General features: G+C 39.0%; 1 long non-coding RNA gene across 1 annotated transcript; it reads left to right on the top strand.

Annotated features, from left to right (window-relative positions):
* The first annotated feature begins 10,905 nt into the window (after positions 1-10,905).
* LOC146670283 (uncharacterized) lies at positions 10,906-11,831 on the top strand. The gene is made up of 2 exons (XR_014911875.1): positions 10,906-11,004; positions 11,585-11,831. It is a non-coding gene; the product is annotated as an uncharacterized LOC146670283 (long non-coding RNA).
* The last annotated feature ends 465 nt before the right edge of the window (positions 11,832-12,296 follow it).

Consider the following 12,296-nt stretch of genomic DNA (forward strand, 5'->3'; position numbering starts at 1 on the left):
TACTCCTTAATATTACCATAATGAGTGTCTGGCCAAAAGCACAGCAGTAGTGGAGCACCACACCCTTCAGTCGATCAATATTCAGATCAATAGCCCACCCAGCTAACTGTATGTCAATTCAAACATGCTGCTTCATAGTTGCATTGGGGATTTCTGTGTGCAGTCACTCTGCCTCTATTTCTGCGTTTGTCTTGCTGCCAGGAATTTGTATTTGTGTTTTTTCAGAGTATTTGCAGTGTGGACGTGTTGATTTTGTGCCTTTGGTATTGTCTGGATGCACTAAATAATTATTCAGGAGTAGGCAGGTGGAACTGAACACCATCATTCTGGAGGAGCAACTGGATATCTTGGAAATGTAGAGTGACATTTTTTAAATCAACTTTACAGAAATTGCCTTACCAACTTGGTAACATTATTCCTAAGACTCTACTCAAGAATTGCCAGATGTGGGGTCCTTAATATGACCATGAAATGCTTTCAGGAGAAAGGTTTTACACTCTGAGGAAACAAAGGTTGAGCTATCTGCCCAAAATGAGAGCAGGTGTGTTTGTAAGGGTGAGGCTGTCAAACCTAAGAACACTGTACCAAGAGCGATGCTACCACTACCAACAGCAGCGTTCTTTAGGGTTGTTTTGATACCAGCGGTACTGGTACAGAGTGGATGGAATAATGAACAAGGCAGACTAACCCCAAATTCTTCTGGATTTCTGGACTTCTGGAGAAGTTTCATTGTCACACAAGGCAAAGATTGAGTTAGTTGGCCATAATGACAAGAGAACTAGATAAAGGTGAGGGTTTCAACTGTCAGGCGGTGGTAGCATGGCGGTGGTAGCGTCATGCTCTGGGACTGTGACTGTTTTGCTGCCAGCGGTAATGGTATGTTCCACAAAGTGTATGGAATACTGAAGAAGGCCTTTTATGTCCAAATTATTCAACTTCACCTTAAATCAACAGCTAGATGGTTGAAATTTGGATGCCAGTGGGTGTTCCTACAGGACAATGAGGCCAAACACAGATTAAAACTGTTTTCCAAAATCGATAAAGTGGGCTAACATTAGAATGGCGCTACCAAAGCCTATTGAAAATTTGTACACATTCTCAGTGCCAAGAAGAATGGTCAAATATCCAACCAGAATTATGCCACAAGATTGTTTATGACTACAAAAACGTCTTAGCAAGGCACAACTTGCTAAGAAACATTTAACCAAATATTATTAGACGTGTATGCAAATATTTGAGCCTGTATGTGTCATTTTGATTGTGTGTAGATTAGAGAAAATCCAAAATAAATCCAAACTTGTGTGCTGATTTTATTAAAGTTATTAAAGATGTATGCTGTATGATCATCCCACCCTGGAAAGAGAACAGTTTAAAGAAATCATTCATGATGTTCATGTGCATGACGAGTGTATGTAAACTTTATATGCGGAAGAGTTCTTTTATTCCAATTCCTAATCAGTGTGTGTTGGGCTACCTTTCTTAGTTCCCCAACAGAAAAAACAATCTGATAAAACCACACCCATCTTTGAACACATTATATGTTCACACACTAGTTAAATATACTTGTTATTGGTAGTCATGGGGATAGGCTTTGTTTGAACTTTGGGAGGGATACAAAAAGTAAGAGGTCAGACCATTTCTGCCTATCTGGCATTTCATTTTCTGCTTTTTAATGTTTTTTTAATGTCTCAGTTTTCCCCTTTCTCCACCTATTTGTTGTGGGATACACAAAAGAAAACACAAAACACTAAACTAGGGGAAAATTCTAAATCCACTTCTTTTTTCTCAGCCATCTTTTTGAATATGCATATGCCACCTCTTCCTGTTAATAAAAAAAGATGAATTATAAATATTATAAATCATCAGTTCTTGGATTTGCATACATCAGATGTACTTACTGCACTTTCTAAGTATGCTATAAATATCTGTAATGATTTAAAGGAACTATGTACAATTATGTCATAGAGTATGACTGAAGGCAAAGTTGGGCAACACTTCCCTAAGACTTGTTATAAAACAATGTATAACAGAAGGAGAAAAAAAAGTTTCTCAAAGCTTAGTTAAAAAAAAGTCCTACTATCAGATATTCTTCTGTTCTGCTAATGGCTGATGTAACAGCGCTTTGCGTGCACCTTTATGTTATTTCTAAGTCAGTGTCTGCATCAGCACTTTTTAATGAAACTTATCAGGTGGAAACAATACCAGCCAAGCAGCAGCTTTTAATTAAATGGGATAAAATGAAACAACAAATCTCAAGAGGTTTGTTTGCTTACATTTCAAGACTGAGGGCGAATTAATTCTTACTGCCTTCATGTGTTGTAGCTCATGGTAGCAGCCACTAGATGACAGTAAAGACTCTTGGTAGTTTTATTTTGATTCAGCCTGATCAGTGGAGTTTCTTCTTCATGGTCTGTTCTCTTACAAAGAAAATGCTGGTTATCATACCATCATTTCTTCTTCAGACATTTACAAAATTGAAAATTAAAAAAGTGCCAGAGAGAAAAATAAGACCAGGCAATTAAAATTGAGTCAAATGCAGTGGAATCTACAGGTATGTAAAAAAAATAGCAGCTTTCATAAAAATTTATGTAAGACATCGAATAATTTTCAAGGCGTTTTCTTGCGTCATTTGAGAAAAAAAAGTCCAACTTTATGCTGTACTGTATTATGCTTTTTTCTTTGCTCGTATTCTACTGATGTAATCTATACCACATTAGGGTAACGGCTGCTATGTATTCACCCAAAATATCTGTGAATGCAAATACATTTAAAATTCATCGCTAAGGAGTTTGTTTCTATCCATCTATTATATATTTTCCACAGAAGTGGTTGTTCAGGAAATGAACTTTCAAATAAGCTTTTGTCAAACACCTACAGATACTAAATATGTGTTCTGGTTGTCATTTCCCTGACAGCTTAAGCAGTTTGCTGTGACCTAAAAGCGTATTAAATTTAGATCATCATCATCCTCCGCAGGAAGTCTTTTAACATGTTCTATATTCATTTTGGAAAGGCAGGTCTGAATGAAATCCACTCATCCACCGTCTGTTTCGAAATGAGGCAGTTCCTGTTTTAAGATGCTGCGTTTTAGGAGAACTAATAACTTCAACCAAGAGGGTAACTTTCATTTTTGAAAACTTAGACAAAAGACCTTAATTTACATTATAAATGTGTTCAAAATATAAATGTGTACCATAAGAAATCCCTTGAAATTGGATGTAGCATACTTTGGTAAACTTGTCAGAATTAATCTTATGTATTTAAGACCACTAGTGGATATATTTTACATTTGTTTGTTTTTTAACTTAAATAACCTTCTCTAGGTAGTTAGGTAGTTGGTCTAGTTTGCTTGTCCAATGTTTTCTTTGCTGTTTCTTATTAGTATTGCTCAAAAGGTTTTGGATATATTTACAATGATGTAAAAGTCTACATAGGTATAGCTCAGCCCAAATTAGAAGTCATTAACTTATTAAGTCAGTCTGGGAGACATTATTTTGATGTTCGTAAGAAAATTATTCAGGATCCTGAAGGATATCTGGATCCTGATTAGCTCCACAACATGCATGACTTGTTTCATGAATGCTGTGGAGGGAATTGTTGGATTTGGCGTAGGTATGCAGTCTCAGGCTGCTCTTGGTACTCATGTTATTCCAGCATTACTTGCCAATATAAAGCCTTGAGGTGTGTTTGGGCTCATTATCCGGCAGAGGATAATAAGCCATTCTCCAAAATACTGCCATATCATTCTCCCTCCTGTTTGTCCCCTTAAAAGCAGCCTTCTTTTAGAATCAGAATCAGAATACTTTATTGATCCCTGGGGATCAAGCACAAATCACTGTGACTTATAATTATGTCTTATAAGGCATAGCACGTTCATCCATGGAGACAAGGGCTTGTGTCATGTGTGGAAGTATTGCTTTCTCATCTTCTCTCATTTTATTTTAGAGTATGTTTATGTAAGTTCAATTCGATCGATTTCAATTTTATTTATAGATGCCGAATCACAATAGTTGCTTCAAGGCACTTTATATTGTAAGGTAAAGACTCTACAATAATACAGAGAAAATAGAGGAAACCCCAACAATCAGATGCCCCCCTATAAGCAAGCATTTGATAACAGTGGGAAAGAAAAACTCCCTTTTAACAGAAAGTAACCTTCGGCAGAACCAGGGTCAGAGAGGGGCAACTATCTGCTGTGACCAGCTGGGGGTGAGAGGAGGAAGCTTAGGCTTCAAAAGTGCTTAGAGTTGAAGGAAAGATTGTGATTTGGGTTAAAGTTATGCCTGAGAAAGTGAAGGTTATGCCCTAGTGTGGACTCTGTGCTTCAGGATTGGTGCCATAACAGTAGAATTACAGACCATCACTGCTCACCGAACTTAGAAGCCATGTTCATTCAGTGCAGGCCAACGCAACACGTTCTCACTCCCAAAGTGCAACATTTTAGACTAGGTGACAAACCGTAGGTATATTACGCTTTCAGCCACCCAACACGTCCCTATGTTACGACTTCGGAAAAATGAGAACCATTTGGAATTAATCTACACATGTAAATTTATTTTACTGAAATTGCTTTGGAAAACACTATTTAACACGATTAAGGTGGTGGTTAAGGTTAGGGATAAGGTTAGGGTTAGGGCTGGAAAACACGGCTGGAACGTGTGTTACTGCGGGAGCGTCATTCTATTTGATTTCATCCACAATCTGGCACGTAGCATAGGAACGCAGAAGGTCACCTTCCGCGTTCTCATGGAACGCTTCGGGACGTGATAAATTGTTGGTATATTACGCATTGGGAATGACTGATTCAGGCCCTTTGATCTACCCCGCGAGCTAACGGCAGCCATAGTTACCATTGTTTGCATCCTCCCCAATGCTAACGTTAGCTCAGCTCAGCTCTGAACCACATCCAGCTTATTATCAGTAACCAGCAGAGAGAACCCTGGAGGGTGTCCATATTGTTGCTGGGGACTTTAATAAGACACGTTTGAAATCTGTACTCCCCAAGTTCCACCAACATGCTAAGTGTCCTTACAGGGGGGACAGGACACTGGACCATGTATACAGCAACATCAAGCATGCCTATAGAGTGATACCCCTCAAACTGACCACCTCTCTCTGCTCCTCATCCTTGCCTACATCCTCCTCAGGAAACAAACTCCTCCATGCACCCAAGTCATTAAAACATGGCCAGATGATGAGACAGGGTACAAGAGAAAGGTAGATAACTTGTCTCACTGGTCCTCAGAAAATAATATGAAACTCAATGTTCTTCAAACAAAAGAACTTATAATAGAATTCAGGAGGCACAGACAGATTCTATTCTATTCTACCGTATTCTATTCTATCTTTTCCATTTAATGTTTTGGTGGACTTATTAACAGCTGAAATCATATACTGAAACTAAAATCAAACGCTTACTTTTTAATTTATTCTAACAACATTCCCATTAAGATTTTGCATACAATATGTCTCTTTGAAGATTTGTTAGCCCATGGAGACAAAAAGTTAAAATAAAATTATCAGCTGTAATTTACTTAAATGGTAGATGTTCACTGTTTCACACTCTACTCTGTATTTTCTTTGCAGTGCAGTTTGTGTATTTGTGTTTGTGTGTTAGGGATCTTCAGTTAACCTTGGAGACACGAAAAAAGACTGCTTGGCTTTCTTTTCAGGTCACTTAATTATTTAAGTCATAACCAACAAAACCACTTAAACGGAGCATATAAAACCATTTCCAGCTATAATCTTTTTATACTAGCTTTACATGCTTTTCATACAGTACCTCAGGTCACACTGAAGATATGATCAAATTGTGGAGTTGTCCATTAAATTAAACTTAATAACCCAATGTCTGTGAAGGTTCTCAGTAACCCAATAACCCAATAATTACCAAGATTGTTAACTGATATCTAAAGTAAAATCTAAATCTAAAACAATGCTGTGTGCATAATGGGTGTTTAATATGCATTTGTAATTGGATCTTAAAGTCTTATCAGGTTAAGAAGGTGAATAGCACAAAAAATATCTCGAGGTTTACTCCAGCTGGAGGCAGCCTCTGCTGTGGCTATAATCCAGAAAAGTGACTGAGAGCTGCCTTCCATTGATGGAGTCCAGTCTCGCTGGTCTTCAATCAATCTGACAGAGTTTTATAAATATGTTATGAAGTCCTATAAAGCTAGCTCAGGGCTCCAAGCTGTAGAAAGATCTACTGAAAATCAATGGAGTCACCACTTGGCTTCAAAGCCATTTGGTCTTAAGGTGACAGCTTTTTGAAAATAACAGGAAAGACATGATTGAGGAGTGGAAGGTGAAAAGAACAGAGACAAGACAGGAAATATATAGACAGGCAGATCAGACATATTTATTTATCTGACCTTTATGTATTCAGAGTGGACTGTATGGCTACTTAACCCTCGAGGTTCATTAGTAGAACTCTGACTATACTTTTAGGTATGGATGTAGGTTTTGTGTGGGCACTGGTGTAAACACATTTAATTGGTGGTTTGGGGGTCATGCAGCAAAAAATTCTGGACATCAGAAATTTCATTTGCTGCTTTCTATGCAACAATGTATACTTTTTCTACAGCATAGGAGAAATTGCCTTTCTACCAACAGGCCGACATGTATTTATATAAAATTCTGTAAGGCGCTTATGTATTCTGAATTGATTTCCAAATAATGATGCTCAACTTTTTTTTTCATTTCATATCATCCCTGCTGAGTCAAAATACATACACACATGAGTTTCTGTCCTCTTTCTTGTTTTCCTGGTTCCAAAGATAAGAGCCAAAGTCCCAAGTGTTCAGGAAAAGTCAAGTAATGCAATGTTGCTGGAGCTTCAACTTATTTAGACTATTGTTCTTCTCCATGCACCTTGGGAGTAAGTGAAGTCGTGCCAGAAATTTCCTTTTTGTTTCCAAGGCCAACAGTCCACTTTAAGAAGCAGCAGTGGGTTGGCATATATCATCTCACTGCTAACACTAGAAACCCAGATTTGAGTCATGCTTGTCACAGCTTTTCACATATCATTTGTATGACTTTTTAAATATGTTATTAATTAGAAATATGTCGTTAAAAACAACGTCAGATTTAGGCGTTAGAGATGACTTTGTGAGGTTCAGAAAAAGATCATGGCTTGGTTTTAAACACAAGGTTGCTAGTAGTGTTGGGGTTGTATTACACATTAACCATTACTTTTCTTTGAAGTAATTACATACATAACATTGCTTAATTACTCCTCAAAGAAAGTATGACATTGCACTACTTGTTACATTACTGTCTCGTTACTTGCTACATTTGCAAGACTGACTGCTCATCAGTTTGATACCTGCTGAAATTCAGGCTCTGGCTGCTGGGCTGGGTTCGGCATTCACTCAGCTTTAACGTCGCTCTGGGTTTTTGGCTAGCTTTGTGTTAGCATGCTATCTGTGCAGATGCTTCTGTTAGCAGTTCTGTTGGCAGCTGTTTCTGTTCTGGGTGCAGTTTCCACTTAACCATCACACTTTTGACCTTTTGTGGAATGATAATAAAAGTAGCATCCACATCTCTGTTTCTTTTTTTTTTTTTTTTTGCCTGTCCCGTTTGGCTCTTTTGCCATCAGAATTGTTGTCTAAAGGCAAACAAAGATGCCCAACGGATTTACTTTACCAAATTGACCATCCCAGCCTTGCCGTAATGGTCCATTTGATTCACCTTTTATTGTTTATTTTATTTTCACTTACTGAATACGGGACAGACTTGACTGGGGGAAAGAAGGGGAGAAAGAAAGAGGGAAAGAGAAACAGCTGAGAAGAGGGACGGGGGAGAAGGGCAAAAGACAAAAACCAACAGAACGGGCAGAGAAAAAAAATGCATATATCAATCACCTGGATCACCTGCTGAGGAAGAAAAAAGAAAACAAGCAGAAGAGAACAAGAGTAATAGAATAAACAACATCACAATGATATATGGGAATATGACAGTAAATACTAAATATTAAACATTATTGTGCAGCACATAAGATCAACAGAACACAGTGTGCTTTGAGGTAGGAGCCAAAAAGGGTGTAGTTTGTGGGTGTGATCACCCGTGTGTACACCTGTGAGCATGGACGCGCTTGTTTTTTGTTTTTTTAAAGGTTCCTTCATGTAATAATCTGCTAGAGGGTGTGGGGGGGCCACAGCCCCGTCCTCCAGGGCATGAAGCAGGTATGGAGGAGATCAAAACTCCAGACATCCAGAGGCCCCCAGAACACAAGAGACCAAGGAAGACCAACAGAGGGGCAGCCGCGCCACTGTCCCAGAAAGAGCTGAGGAGAGTCCCAGATGAGGGCTCACTCAGCAGCCGCGGAGCAGAAGCCAGGGGGAGTTGCAGTGACGCGCCCGTGAGCTCCGCCGGCAGCCAGCCGTGCCTGAGTGACCGAGCCCCAGGCCGAGAGGCCGGGGGCACCCCACCTCCGAAGTGGCCCAAGCGAGCCCCAGGCTCCAGGCCCCGATAAGCGGCCGCCAAGGAGTGAGCCGGACGCCCATCCCCGGACACAAAGAACCACCAACGCACCGATGTCTGAGGGAGTCCGCCACTGGCAGGGGAAGTGGTAGTAGGGGGAGATAGGCCTCCAAACTTTGGAGGGCCTGAGATGTCCCCAGAGAGGTGGCGCCTGACACCCAACCTGACATATAGACACAGACATACAGGCACACACAGATACAAACATCCATTCCCACCCTCATGCTCTCATATGCACTTACTCCACACTCAACCAACGTGGAGACAGACATAAAGAGACGCTGTACACACGATCACACTCCCCAAGCGTACTCTACAAACCGGGTCTAGGTACCCTTGCCCCTGGAGGGGGGAACTGCACCCAGACCCAGGTGGTGTTACCCTTTTCCCTGCGGTGGGGGGAGGCAGACCGCCCCGAATCCGCAGCAGCAGGAAGGCCCCACACTCCAGACCGCAGTCAGACGGCCAACTCCTCCTCCTAGCCCCCCCGCTCCAGCAGGGGGGCTCCACATCTCTGTTTCTGAAAAGTTGCAGACAAATCCACCTTTTATGTCCTCGGAGCACATGAACTAAAATCAGCTGATGATTGCATTTGTATTCAGGAAGAAAAAAACATGTTGATTTGATTTCTTTCTTTCTTTCTGTCCACCTCTGGTGTAGATAAGAGAAAAAACTTTGTAACTAAAGTAGTGTAATAACAATAATGCTTTACACCCAACGCTGGTTGCCACTTCTTTCAAAGCTCTGTTTTCTTGGTCACATCTATTTCCACACAACATGCATGCTGAAAACACAAAATATACATCCTAATGGAATAAAATACTTACAAATTTGTTCTGTCACGAAAAAGCATGACAATATGTGTACATTAATATGAATAAATAGAGTGCTTTTTTTGGCCTGTCTCACAGTTTGCACACAGCAAAATCTCCAGTGTTAAATTAACACTGGAGAGTGTCTATATATGGGTCCACACCTCTGAGTGTTAAATACAACACTGTTGAGTGTTAAATTAACACTTTTGACAGTGTTATATGTTTAAAAGTAACCTAGTCAGTTTTGAAGATTAACAATGGCTAACACTGAGCAGTGCTGATTTTCTAACACTGGAATATTTCTAACATTTTGAGTTATTTTCCAGTGTTAGAAAATCACTCAACAGTGTTGTATTTAACACTCAGAGGTGTGGACCCATATAGACACTCTCCAGTGTTAATTTAACACTGGAGATTTTGCTGTGCACCAAAACATATCCAACATTTAGTTTGCAGGTATCTGCTTGGGCATGAAACATATTTCCAATTGAAATGCAGATTCTAGATTTGCCATCTTTAACAAAAAGACTGGACTGTTTTTGTCCTCTATGGAAACAAAATTGGTTGTATTTTTATATTTCATGTTTTTCCAGGTTCTTAGTATAGTTTCCCATACAGTCTGAAAGCAGAGACAATAAGTTTGGGTCTGTCTTAGGTTTAGAAATATTTACAAGCGCTACAATTTTCAAACTAGCAAGTTTAAAATGTGCTATATCTTGTTTCCTTTATTTATAAACAAATTGAATTTTCAATTTAAGCTGTAGTTTTAAGAGGTGTGTGCTGGAATTAGTCCTCAGCATCAGACAGCTGTGTTCACAGCTTCCCAGAGTCTTGCTGTTAGAGTAAGGTTTGGCATCATCCTGTGGAAGGAAAGCTGTGATAAATCAAAAAACATAAACATGATTAGAGAAAGACTGCTAATGAAATAGATATGCAGTTTTGGTAGCATGCAGATTTTCTATTTGTGTATTTAAAAAAGAAATTGTGTTTGCGTTGGTACGTACTGTACATGTTTTGAATATGTCGTTGGAAGCTCACTTTTTCTGTCTGCAGCTGCAGAACAGAACCTGAATCACATGTTGGGGTAAAGTCCTAGGAGAGAGCCTGTTAAACTGGACAATCCAGCCTTCAGTCTGGATATCACTCACTTTGACAGAGAACGATGGATGGCGGTTTCATCAGGAATGAGTTGTGCATATTGGTATAGATTTTGTTCATAGTTTAAAAAAACCAAACACTGTCTCTGCATTTGAGTTATTCGCAGTCTGTCAAAGTTTTTGTGATAGACGTTAGGCATTAAATGTTTGATAGATGTTCGCCAATTAAGCTCGATTTAGAGAATTTTTTTAAACTATTCAGATCCAAACCAAATTTATTTTACATTACCTGCATCTATTTGTGTTGGAACATATTTAGAGGTATCTGTCAGATACCGAGGTGTTTGCAGAGATTCACTGATGGTGTGGTGTTTATTTTGCAAGGTGGGAGGTACTATTTCTGTAAAACATTCCTCAACATAATTCAGACACAGTTTTTCTAACTGGTTTGCTTCTAATTATGATCTGTTTAAAACACACAAAAATAGTTTTCTGTTTTGGATGATCTGGCTTCACAGACTCCGCCCTCAGCACGGCTCCAATCGAAGCTGAAGTGAAGCCGTTTCAGAACATTTTGCTCTACATATTTGAGTTGTTTGCCATGCTTGGTAAGTCATTCTTTCAAAGATTGTTTCAATTGTTATTATTAGCTTTTACTTCTGTGGCTCTTTGGAGTTGAGACAAAGCTGTGTGAAAGGCATTAGCCATGTTGCTCGCTGATAGCATAATATTCTGTTTTAGCTAGCTGAAAGGTATTGTTTGCGGGCAAATACCACAGCCTTGAAAAAAAGCTTGCATGTGAATTTTCAGTCAAACTTTTGGTTAAATACACCTAAAACAATGTGCAGAATGTGAAATGTTGGTATAATGGTGCTACTTGAAGCCTGAAAACGATCGCCCATAAAAAAAACGAGCAAACAGCAGTAGCTGACGTCCTGACTGGATTCTACGTTAGCATAGATCCCTCCAGAGTTTTGTGCGCACGGTTTAGGTAAAAATGAAAAAGGTTGAGGTTTTACATTTAGTTCAGTATTACCTGTTGCCTGTGTCCTTGTCTTTTGGGAAAATACTTTACACAAGTAATGGCTCAAAGAGGATTCCTTTTTTTTTTTACTGTGCTGCAATTGTTTACTGGATTATTTGTGCCATTAATTAGTGTCAACTAATTTTTATTCGATCTCCGCACAGGATATGCTTGTGAAGATGGAATATGGGGGAGAGCAGAAGTGCGTTGAAGTTCCACAAAGGGATGAATGAAGGACATGCATATTGTATTGAAGAAATAAGTGATGAGATGCTGTTATTTGCATTTACCATGTCAGACCTTTTGATAAACAAAATTCTAATGAAGTGAGAACATGTATACTGTTACATCTTTCAGAAAATGTTTTGAAATTGTGGTGCACAGTTCAGAATAAATGTTTTTCAAAAACCATTGCATCTTTTTAGTAAATGTTTATTTCCAAAAGAAATTTCTAGAAGTTCAGAACAGTAAAATTCCCGCTTTTTAGAATGAATTAGAAGATAACTCTTACGTAGTTAAACTAAAATACTCTTTGAGAGTTAATATATAAACTCTTAACACCAAGTGTTAAATTATCAACTCCAGACAGATTTGGTGTTTAACACTAAATCAGAGTTAACGTACCAACTCTCCAAAAAGAGTTAAATTAACACTCTCTGGTGTGGACCCATATAGACACTTTAATAGTGTTGAAATCAAATCTGACAGTGTTAATTTGGACATGCTGGATTTGCTGTGCAGCTTTAGCAGAAATAACTTAAAATAACCACTTTCTATAATACTTATCAGTCGCTCACATCCGGAGATGACTTCTGGTCCACTCTACTTTACAATGTTGCTTCAGTTCATTTAGATTTTCAGTTTCTGTTTATGCAC

Source organism: Rhamphochromis longiceps, linkage group LG5 (assembly GCF_057381845.1).
Source record: "Rhamphochromis longiceps isolate RC_006_pf linkage group LG5, R_longiceps_female_GT1.1, whole genome shotgun sequence".
Taxonomy (NCBI): Eukaryota; Metazoa; Chordata; class Actinopteri; order Cichliformes; family Cichlidae; genus Rhamphochromis; species Rhamphochromis longiceps.